An 8,130-nucleotide genomic window follows, 5' to 3' on the forward strand; every position below is an offset into this window, starting at 1 on the left:
ATGCAACACTCCCTGCCCTTGCACTTTTTGACTTCTAATCATAGAATCATGGAATAATTTGTGTTAGAAGGGACCCTTAAACGTTATCTGGTCCAACCCCCCTGAAATGAGCAGTTCATTTTCTTATCTCCAAGATTCATAGAATCATAGAATAGATTGGGTTGGAAAAGACCTCCAAGATCATCAAGTCCAACCCCTGATCCAACTCCAATTACTATATCATGGCACTAAGGGCCACGTCCAATCTCTTTTTAAAAACCTCCAGGGATGGTGAATCCACCACCTCTCTGGGTAGGCCGTTCCAATGCCTGATAACCTTCTCTGTAAAGAATTTCTTCCTAACATCTAACCTAAACCTCCCCTGGCAGAGCTTGAGCCCATGTCCCCTTGTCCTATTGTTGGTTGCCTGGGAGAAGAGACCAACCCCCGCCTGGCTATAACCTCCCTTCAGGTAGTTGAAGAGAGTGATGAGGTCAAGGATTCACATATGAGCATTTCAGGGAAAATCACTCAACATTCAATGTATGGGTCCATACTGCAGTTTGTACGGAGTATGTGTTGATGAAACAAGCACAAAATATATTGGTTGACTTGTTCATTCCATATTCTCTGAACAAATTTACCTTTCCTTTGCTAGTACGAGTGTAGGACAGTCCCAAAAATAGTTTGGTTAACAGTTTTTGATGTTAGCAACTAGTAGGCTATGTACACCTTCAATAAGTGATGTTGATGATATCCAGCATTACCCCCTACAGCATATATACCCTGAGAGATGTTTGTAGCTATTTCCAGGACTGTTTCATCTCTAAGACTTCATTAAAGCAACATACTTCTTGCATTTAATCTGCTTTGAATTTCTCTAGTGCAATAGTCAAAGATATATTGAAAATATGTCTCTTTTTTGCCTTCACTGACTAGATAAGGAGACCAGCTGACAGCCTCCTCAACTGATGCCTGACACTAGTGTGAAAATCTCAAAATTAGTAAAATTCTACAATTGAATTCACTAAGATCATGGCCTGACCCTTTTTGTTTGCCAGAATAAATCTGGAAGTAGTACAATAAAAGCTTCAGGGAAAATAGAATGTTGCTTTTTTTTTTTTTCCCTTGGTCCAACCTATAATTTTTCATCACTCTATTTTTAATAATTTCTAGATGTGTGGGAAGATGGATGGAAAAAAAATTAATTACTGTTTCTAGTCCTACTATTTAAGTATTATGACAAATGTGAACTGCATGGAATAACATTTGTTATTTGTTATTATTAAGTTGTCCTCTGACAACTTAACACACTGGAATTTATTTTTGTTCTCAATTTTTTTAAGCAATAATAAAATAATTCTTTTGTACCAAAACTTTCAGTATTGATTCTTGTTTCAAAAAGCTATTCTAGTTATGTCTACCGTGCTAAATTTTCTAATGAGCTGTCTAGTGCAGGCATGAAATTTAATGTAACCTGAGGGAAAATTCTGCTCTGATTTTCCCATTACCAATCCCAGTTTATGCATTAGACAGGTACCTGTTCTATTACCATAGATACCACTAATATGAGTCAAGAGACCTACCATGCAGCTGTAAGAAGAAGAGTTTACTTGTAAATATAGAGTAAATATGTTTAAAATTGGTTGAAATCCCTGCTGTTAACAATGTTATTTCTATAAATGTGTAAAGGTAGATATAAGTCTGCTTCTTTATCATTGAACACACGTTTTTAAACCTCATGTTCTCCATGGACTGCAGGGGGAGCCCAGCAGATTGCCTCCGGTGAGCTTGCCGGAGTAACATGAAATTAATCTCACACTAAGCCTCTCCACTCAGATAAACAGTAGGGAATACCCATTGCTGTCCAATTGACTTAATTGAATGATTTGTAGACTAGAAAACAGGAAAGAAAGAAAAAAAAAAGCGCTATTTTTATCCCAAGAATTAGATTTATTCTGCCTTGGATATGCAAATGGTTACACTAAAATAACAAAGAAAAGTGCCTAAAACTCTTCAGTGTTCATGGATCTGGTTGTTGTCATTCTCAATATTAGAATGATATATTTCCCCCAAAATATTTCATTTTAGTTCATACAAGGAGACCTGGTTCTCTGGTCTCATAAGTTGTCTCTCCTCTTCTTTAGACTCTCATGCTATGAGCATGTGCTGAGACTGTTTTTCCTCTTCCATATTTTTTCCATGCTTTCCTTATTCCGCTCCTTATTATTCACTTACACCGTGTCCTCTAGTGGTAAATTATGCATCCACATCCATATACCATTTTCAGAGGCCTTCCCCATGCACCCCGTGCATCCCATGCATCCTGTCTTCTCCTTTCTCCATGAGTCTTGCAGTCCTCAGGGTACATGTTATGTACATTGCAGTCCATTTGCTTGGAGATAATTGGAGCTTTTTAAAATATATCAAATTTAATTTTGCTGAAGGTAAAAGATAAAGGATATTAAAAAGGATATAATAAATTATATTCTAAAGAGAAAAAGATGTGTTTACTGGGGGAGATTTGCTCTCCTACACTGCTGGGTCTGGCTCATTAAAAACCCAGGCTCAGCACCTCATGCTTGATTTACAGGAATTCAGAAAGAAAAAATCTATCCGTTAGATCAAACAGAGACTTCAGCCTGCACATATCCAGGACTGTGCTCTGACCATCAGGACAGAAAGACCTGTTAGCCCTTCTGGGAGGATTGCTAGCTTGGGCTGTTTTTCCTTTTTTTCCTCTTTGCTTTTAATTAAATAATTGCACTTCAATATAAAACTGGGAGTTTGCACAAAAGGAAGCAAATCCCAGAAATCCTTACACAGATTGAGGCAGAATAAAATTCTTTGAACTTCCTTCATAAACAAGTACAAGCAGTGATATGCTTAAAAAGTTGTACCCTCACCATTTTGCAAAAACTGTATTTTCAGACTGTAATGTGTTGAGCTGCCTGCCTCAGAAACAAAATGCACCTCTTTGAGGAAAACTATCAGAAAGTCAACATTTTGAAAGTATATACATTTAGCTAATGCTCTCATTTGGTGGGGTGTGAGTTTACCATTGTACAAAACTCAGTTGTTCTCATAACAGGACCCTGCCAAGGGCTGCCTTTGCCACCGCTGCATGACTTAGAGGAGAGACGAAAGAGCCCATCACTTGGGTCCAGAATTTCAAGATGCATTTCATTTCAATTTACAAAGCTGGGATTCAGCGGGATGTTCCCGTTCTTCCCCGAACCATGGAGAAGGGGGACACCTGGTGGCTACAGGCCGTTCTGACTTGTCAATGGTAACCTTTGGATCTGCTTTTGAAAAGAGGGATGCGTGCAGAGAGGGTGAGGCCAACTGAGGTTACCTATGAAAACTACCACTGGTTATGGGGACATCGACAGCAGAGGAGAACACAAGTCTAATTTTTAAATGTATCTAAATTATTATTAGCATTATGGCAGGCCCCTGCCCCACCAGGGACCTTGCTTTCTTTGTGTAGATATATAATGCAGAAGGCAGTTTCTGATTCAAAAGGCTTTCCAGTTAAGTGGGAAAGACACAAAGGATGAAGGGAAGGAGAGGCCCTTTCCTCTGGTTATCACATAAGGCACTAAAAGCTCAGAATATATGAGCAGCTTCCTCCCCACCACACACAATTTGTGGTAAAACCAGGAAATGAGCCATTTCTCTTAAATCCCTATCTCCAGCCTTAACCACAAAGGCTCTCCTCCTCCTCCTCCTCTTCCTCCTCTTCCTCTTAGCTTTACCCTTTCAAGTCCACCCTGCACTTTAGAGGATCGTGTTGCAGAAGTAATGAAGCAATATACGTTATTTTTAAAGAACCGAGAAGTCTCAGGCACCACAAAAAACCTTTACAGACTAGAAGGACAATGACCTCAGAGAAAATGGTGGTCTCAGGAATGTTGACTGTTTGCTCCACTGTGAAGAGATTGCTCTCTGAGTGTGATGCAGATGTACTTAAGACAGTCTTACTTTATCTGATTGCAAACCACTTGTGCCTGGTGGAATATGGTTTTGCATTTCTCTTCCTCGGGATGCTTGTGGAGGAAATAGCCATCCCTCACTTGCATTGACCATTAGTGTGGTTGCTGAATCTTTCCTCTTCCAAACTGTAGTGAACATTTTAGGTTCTGTATCAGTGGGAAAAAAACCCACAAAGCCCGGGGATCTGTATTTGCAGCCCATGTAAAGCAACAGAACCCCAACTCTGTCGACAGACAAGGAGGACAAGGAGCCCTGGGGCTTGGCAGTGAGTCCATGTGCTCCTTCTCAGGTACTTGACACACAAAAAAAAAGAAGAGAGGAGAAGTCTCTGCTGCAACCTTCAGGCCTCTCTGAAGTGGGAGGGGAGAGGGAAGGGCAAGAGCATAGTTTTGAGAGACAGAAAAACCTCAACTCAGCTGCAGCTGTTACATGAAGTTCTTTGAGGTATCTGTGCTATTTTTATTATGCTTATTGGGCTTTTTGATTCCTGGAAGGAACTGATATGTTCTTGCTTTAATTCACATTTGTTCTGCATTTTAAAGACTCCTCCTGTCGAAATAAATAACATCTCTTGAAATGAAAATGCTGAGCTTTACCCAGCTTTTCACCTTTTCCATGAAAAGAGGTTTTCCAGATTTACCACGAGGGGGAGGCAGCTGAAAAATTATGAGATGTGCATCCTTAGAACTCAGGTTTTTTATGAAAAACACTGGGACATCAAGAAAAAGAGTGCAAGCACATCTGTTTTCAGCCTTAGAGAAAATATTAACCTTTTCATGTGTGTTATCAATTCATATCCTTGTAAGTAAGGTTTATTTTTTTATAAATCTTATTAACTGCAGTTAGAATAAAATTCAGCATTTCACCAGAGGAAGGAAATCTGCTAATGGAAATGATGCTCTTGCTTCTATATATGGAGTGAAATAACAGAAATTGCTTCTCCAGAATTAAAATCAACCCACAAACACATGCTGTATGATTCTTATGAAGCAGATAAAAAAAAATATTTTTAAATTTCAAGTGTGCTATACTTCACACTGAATTACAAAATTCATACTTGTGTTAAAAAAGCAGCTGTTTTCTCTTTCTGGTAGAATATTCTACAGACTCCAGATCTGTTTCCCTAACTAATTAATTTCCTGTGTGTCTGAAATAGAATATTTAAGGACATAACTATCAAAACTTTACATGAAAAGTCTTTTAGTGATAACTGAGGACACCAAAAACCTTCCACTGTTCACAGCATGATCAGACAAGGCAGAGAAAAAAGCCAGATGAGTCATAGAAAGGTCAAGTCCCTTCCCTGTGCTCTCCAGCAGAGCAGTAGCAGATCCAAAAATATGAGTGACTAGTAGTGTATTTCTTGGATGAATTTTCTTGTTTAAGTGATGAAAATAAAAGGAGGTTTCTCTCTCAGTTTCTCTCTCTGATGACTGTACTTCACAGCCACGGAGAGTTCAAAGTCCAAGGTCAACGTGAGCATAGAGCTATGAAAAGCAGCTGGGGAACCCTTTGGGAACACTAATTATGAGCCTATGAGAAATGGTCTTCTCCCCTGTGTGAGACATGACTCTATCAAAGATTGGTATTCAATAGCAAGTCTTCAGAATAAGCCACCTTTGAGAGCTATAATGAATAACCTCGAAAGAAGCCCTTATAAAATCTTGAACATGCACAAGATACTAGCCAAGGGCTTAATAAAATACACAAGCCCCACATGCATAAAAACAGGCAAAACAAACAGAAACCTATGGCAACTCCAAACATAACAAGATGGACCTCATAGGGAGGAATTAACAGCAAATCTCTCAATAACTTGCCTTTTGTGGCCAGAGGTCTGCTATCTCCCCAGGGTATGAAGCACAGAGAAACCAAATTAAACTGTGGTTATCTGATGTCTCTAGTGAGATTCACTTCATCCCACGTCAGAGCTCAGTGGGGAGCTAAAGTCCAGGGCTGGGAGTCAGAAAGTCTGCGTTTGGTTCCCAGCTCTGCCACAGGCTTGCTGTGTAGCACTGGTCTACTTACTCAACCTTTGTTTGCCTCAGTTTCCATGGCATAAAAAGTCAGGGATTGTGACAGCGTGGCAGCACAGGGCAATGCTGCAAAGCCCAGGGAGGGGCTGCTCGCACACCCACCAGGTCAGGGGGGGTAACCACTGTCAAAAGTGCTAGTTTCTAGATGTTCAGCATCACGTATTTTTGAGTTGCTAGGATTCCTGGCAGGGAAGGACACCTTTCAGGACAGACTTACTCTATGGATGGTGGATTAAGTGATTGCTGGAAGATGTTGCATTTCTTAATTGCAGGAGGTTAGTGTGTCCAAATGCCAACCGGTGGGTCGAGGACAAACCCCACAGCAGCACCCCATCCCAGGAGCTCGAGACCACATTGCGTAGCACAGCACTAAGAGGGCTGGATGAGAGGCTGTGGTCCCTCAGTGCCCTGCTGAGCTGCTGACTGTGTTTTCCAGATATTAGTGACCAAGAGTTGCTCAAGCTGCAGGAGCAGCCTGCTGGGCCACAAAAACTTGGACAGTATCATATGGCAGTGATGATAGGGAACAACTGTGCAACATTTGTAATAAATCACCACTGAAAAGGTATCTTCACCCCCATGGTTACAGGACACCATCTGCAGCAGAGCCAACCCCAGACAATGCACATTTTATGCCTCCTGTGATCCCTACAGTTTAAAAATGGTGTGTCATGGCCCAGGGCAAACTTGGGTTCACAGAAAAGGAATCTTGGAAGAAATTCTGAGACCCCAGTGCAGATCTGTAATGTCACTTGGCAAGGTCTCATCCCATCAGATGCGGTTGTTTCCCATATTACCACAAAACAAAAATCCTGCATCCAGCCTGGTTTCTCAGGAAGCCAGTGGGAAGAAAGGGCTGCAGCCAAGGGCAAATGGAATGCAGTTGACTTGTTGGGACATGGGATAACAGTGAGCTAGAACCTGGCACAACAGTGAGATTTTACCCAATTGAACTTCAAATCACATGGAAGAAAGTTAGCAGAGCCTCTCCAATGCAGAGAAGATAAGTCAATAAGCCTGCAAAAAATGACTACCTCAAAAGGAAATATCTGTAATAAAAGCTAAATCCATTTTAAAAGAAAACAATTAACAATTAACATTATTGCAAATTCAATCCTTCCTAGTCTAGATATGTCACTAATAAAGCTGCCTCTGAGAGGTGTGATTCAAAGAGGTCCCCTCATCAGTCTCACCCTTTATTTGCTTCAAGAGTTGAATCACAGAATCTTAGAATGGTTTAGATTGAAAGAGACCTTAAAGATCAGGAAGTTCCAATCCCCTGCCATGGGAAGGGAGATCTTCCATTAGAAAGTGTCTTATGTTATGAATTATGAATTATATTACTAAACCTGTTGTTACAATTGCCACAGAAGGAAGTCACCAGGACCTCACATCTTACCTGGGCTCTGTGGTCAGAGCAACTACTGTGAAACCCAAGAGCCCACCTCTGAAGATACTGGGTGTACTGGTTATAGCAGCTGGAGGAGGTTCTATGATGAGAAACCAAGATGACAGAGGCCAAGGCGGTAGAAACTGATTTTCCCTTGCAGATAGATAGGGAAGTAAAACATATGGGCCAAACAATCTATGCTTACTCTGAAATAAGGTGAAATCAGCCAGGCAGGAGCTGGAATGGCTGTAGTGGAGATGTCTTTCTTGACTACAGACCAAATATGGAAAGGTCAGTGGATGCGACAGCCTTAGGAACACCATACTGATTCATCTGGGCATTTTCTCTCTGCCAGATCTACAATTTATACCTCCAAGTTCTTCACTTCCTACTAACCTTTAGAGGAAGAGTTGGAAGAAGCAAGGGAATAACTCATTTACAATGTTTTCATCATCCTCAACACAGGGCTATTACACAGACCTTACCTGGTTCAAAGCACTTCTAGTTTCTACAGCTTTGAGACTTAGATTCTTTCATGGAAGTATGAATTAAGGCTTGAATTTATCCCTTTGGAAAAAAAATGAATGAGTGAAGTAACTTCAGGTTTTTTTTCATTTAAGTAGGCGAAAGTACTTGCCATTGAAATAGGCAGTGGTTATATTGATTGTAATGCACAACTTGTGTCACAGGAGCTGCTTCCTTTTTATTTACAACATTAGTCACACCTCA

Source organism: Pipra filicauda, unplaced genomic scaffold, assembly GCF_003945595.2.
Source record: "Pipra filicauda isolate LSUMZ 115617 unplaced genomic scaffold, ASM394559v2 scaffold25_size4600443_pilon, whole genome shotgun sequence".
NCBI lineage: Eukaryota > Metazoa > Chordata > Aves > Passeriformes > Pipridae > Pipra > Pipra filicauda.